Source organism: Quercus suber, unplaced genomic scaffold, assembly GCF_002906115.3.
Source record: "Quercus suber isolate HL8 unplaced genomic scaffold, Cork oak 2.0 scaffold_193, whole genome shotgun sequence".
NCBI lineage: Eukaryota > Viridiplantae > Streptophyta > Magnoliopsida > Fagales > Fagaceae > Quercus > Quercus suber.
The window spans coordinates 975,155-979,288 of NW_027069651.1; the positions used below are offsets into that span (position 1 = coordinate 975,155).

Consider the following 4,134-nt stretch of genomic DNA (forward strand, 5'->3'; position numbering starts at 1 on the left):
TTTTTTTTTTTTTTTTTTTTTTTTTTTTTTTTTTTTTTTTTTTTTTTTTTTTTTTTTACTTACTCTAAAACGAATACTTAGAACTTCGAACACTTATCTTTTTCAATCTACCGTAAAACGAATACTTAGAACCTAGAACACTTATCTTTTTCAACATGCTGTAAAACGAATACTTAGAACCTAGAACACTTATCTTTTTCAACATGCTGTAAAACGAATACTTAGAACTTAGAATACTTATCTTTTTCAACATGCTGTAAAACGAATACTTAGAACTTAGAACACTTATCTGGTGTGCCGGCCAGCACCCTAATCCTCCCCACAGACGGCGCCAATTGTAGGGACTCAATTTGGATTGACCCTGAGTGATGGGTTTTCAGCCCAATAAGCCCAAACAATAAATTTATAGAGAGTGGGCTAAGAGGTTTAGGTGCTGGCCGTCGATCACCATGCATGAACTTTTTCTATAAAAAATGCTAAGAGTTTCTTTATAAACGGGGGAATACTCCTCGGCCTGTGGCCGAGGAGGCCTGATGGGTCTCTCACTTTTTCTTTTTTCTTCTTTTCCCCCCCCCCTCTCTCTTTACTTTACTAGCTTTTCTTATATAGTTTTCATCTTCCTATCTCCTCCTTCCATCTGTTGATCACCTATTGGCCTTTTTTTTTTCTGGTCGTCCGTCCCATCAGAGGCCTGATCGGTACTCAAGTGGTTCACTCTGATCAATGTTATCCTGCCAAGGGGTTACCTCCCCATTAATGCGGCCAGGGAGAGTTAGTTGAATGCATTAAATGTGAGAATGACAGCTTACTCTGGGGTTAGTCTCTCCCTAAAATCCCCCTTGTCAGGCCGAGGATGAGGTGGTCCTCGGCGTGGATTGGGAAAAGAGGCTTTCCCCAATTCAGTCTAACAACAAAAAATGGCCTATGCACCTCGGCCTGGGCCTTGGGCTCGTTTCATGATGGGCCGAGGCTATCAGGCTCATAGGCCCCACAATTGTGTTTTCAAAACAAGGTCAATTATTTCAACCCATTTCTTATGAAGTGATTTATTTCTCTTTCAGCAATTAGACAAATTGAGTTCTTTTTTAACCGCCACTTATAGTCCTTCTTTCATCAATTTTTCTTTCAATCACCTATTTACAGTCTGATTGCTTATACATGTGACATTGACCCGTTTCTTAAGAAATGAGTCATTTCACTATCAAAATTTATAAATAATTGATACAGTGAATCAGTGATTATTTAAACGCCACTTAGAGCATCAGCAATGGGCCTGTCAAATGCCAAATGTAAAATACATTTAGCATACAAACCCAGAATACACTCAACAACTGAATGGCTAAACTGAAGAGAGGCCAAATTTTTTTGGCATAGCGTTATAGTACCATCTCACATATGAGATGGTACTGTAGCGCTATGCCAAAACAATTTAGTGTATTTTAATCCGTTCAAGCCCCTCTCTCTCTTGCTATAGTACCAAGTTTTTGCTCTTTCATCCCCTTTCTCTCTCTCTTTCGCCACTGTCAAGCTTCTCTCTTTCTCTCCAATCACCAAGCCACTGTCACCAAGCCTCTACCAAATGCCGATTCACCCTCACCCATCTCCAAATTCCTTTTACTAATTCACTCATCTCATAAACCCAACACTCTAGATACCCATTTAACTTTTCACTCCATCACTCTCTCTTCAAACCGACATTCTTGCATGTGTAGATGACCCTCTCTCTTCAAACCGAAAAAATCAACTTCCTTCAAGCTTCCCAGCGAGGAATCTGCTTCCTTCAAGCTTCAACAAAATCGAGCTACCTAGCGGCGAATTGAGCAATCTGGTTTTCATAATTTTTTTTTTTTGTGTTTGTGGGTGAAGATTGTGTGGCTTCACAGGGGTTAGCGATGGAGATCACGATGGGTTTGTGTTGGGTCGTGTGGGTTGTGTGGGTCAGGTGGGTTGTGATTTGTGTAGGAGTGGGTTTTGGGTCTGTAGGTGGCGATGGGTTGATTTCAATAAGTGTGATTTTGGTGGGCAACGGCGTGGTCAGTGGATGCAGCAGTGTGGGTCTGGTGGTGCAACGATTTGGGCAATAGGTGCAACGACGTGGGTCTGGTTTTTAACCGTGGGTTGCCATTTTTTTTTTTTTTGGTGGCGTTGATGGTTACCGCTTTATTTAAATATTATTTATTTATTATTTTTACTCATTTCTCTCTCTCTCTCTCTCCTCTCTCTCTCTCTCTCTCTCTCTCTCTCTCTCTCTCTCTCTCTCTCTCTCTCTCTCAAAACCCAATAGTTGTAGAAGACTAGAACCTTCTCCCTCTCTCTGATCTGCTCTCAAACCCGTGCTCCATGGCTGACCATCAAGCTCCATCGGCCTAAAACACTTCTCACCCTGCCACTGTCACCACCACCCACGCCGATCACAATCCCAAATCACAAACCCACAACCCGGACCCATGCCGATCACAATCCGAAATCACAAACCCACAACCTAGGCCCACGCTAATCACAATCTGAAATCAAAAACCCACAACCTAGACCCACGCTAATCACAATCTGAAATCAAAAACCCACAACCTAGACCCACGCTAATCACAATCTGAAATCAAAACCCACAACCTAGACCCATGCTGATCACAATCCGAAATCACAAACCCACAACCAGACCCATGCCGATCACAATTCTAAATCACAAACCCACAACCCACAAAATCAAATCACCCCGCCATCAAGCTCTACCTCAACACTCCGAAGGCATTTGGGCTTTGAAGTTCCTGACCAACGAACCTTGGAGGGGAGGAGCTCAAACCGTGAACCCGAGAGAAACAGAAGCTACAGGAAAAAGAGAAGAGGAAAGTGAGAGAGGAGGGAGAAGAAAGAAGAGAAAAATAAAAAAGAAATACACGAAGTTACCATTGAGAATAAAAAAATAATTTTTTGTTTAAAATATTTGCTATAGTGAACTGTTATTGATAACAGTTCATTGTAACTGTGTGTCAAAATTTTTGACATTTAAAATTTTGATGAAATGAATTTTTTTGTGTATTGGCGATAAACTTTAGCTTTTAGCATTTTTTATCTTCCTTACTTGGAATGCTCTAAATTACAGTTCAACGTTTCTACTGGTCTACTGTTGACAATCCTAAAATAATGTCCATAGACCAAAGGACTTTTTTTTTTTTTTTTTTTTTTTTTTGGGTTGGTTTCCCCTATGGCTATGGGTCTATAGGTTAGAAAGAACGTTTCCCTGTTTCCGTGTGTTTTGCTGACATCTGCTTCCTTAAGAGAGACGACAAGTGGGGACACGTATAAGATCGACACGTGTCATGATTTGATAAAAGGTAAATACATCAATCATGCTTTTTGTGCCAGTCCGTGTGGGCTTGACTAGGCTGTCTATCTCACCATTAATTTCATTTCAACCCATGTTGACCAGAGTTCACTTTCATGGGATAAATACTAAGTGCCCGTTTGGTTGGGCTTTTAGAGCCAACTTTAAGCATTTATGCGCATTTTACAAATGCTGAGGAACTTTTTGCGTTTGGCTCAGCCCAAAACGCAACTTTTTGAAAAAAGTTGCGTTTTGGGACAAGGCAAAAAACGGATCCATGAACGCGCAACATTATGGAGCTCTGGAGGTCCATAAGCAAAAAGTTCATGCGCGTTGGAACTATCCGTTGGGCTGGTTAGTCAATTACCAAATTACCCTTGATAAACACTACAAACAAACACAACAATCTTTCTCTGTGCTGCTCTGCTACAGAACAAGCACAACAATCTTTCTCCGTGCTACAGAACAAACACTGCAAACACAACAATCTTATTAATCAAATCATAACCAAAAAAAAAGAAAAAAAAGAAAAAAGAAGTGGACAGAAGACAGAAGCCATCTGACCCATCTGGACTGCGTTGGGGACGAAGATGAGCAACGGCACGAAGATGAGAGCTCCCTGGAATGTTCTTGAATGAGGGAGAAAAGGAAAATTTTCTTAACGCAGAAAGAGTTTTGGAATCAAGTAAAAAAAAAAAAAAAAAAGAGAGAGAGCTGGAGAGAAAAAGAGAGAATGGAGCTCCCTGGAATGTTCTGATGAATGAGGGAGAAAAGGAAAATAAAAGAAGGGGGTAGAGATAGTGGCCACGTGT

The 4,134-nt window shown here is 40.8% G+C and overlaps 1 long non-coding RNA gene across 1 annotated transcript; it reads right to left on the minus strand.

Moving 5' to 3' along the window:
• Positions 1–3,674: 3,674 nt before the first annotated feature.
• Positions 3,675–4,134, minus strand: LOC136069847 (uncharacterized). The gene is made up of 2 exons (XR_010631049.1): positions 3,887–4,134; positions 3,675–3,794 (listed from the first exon to the last, which is right to left on the minus strand). It is a non-coding gene; the product is annotated as an uncharacterized LOC136069847 (long non-coding RNA).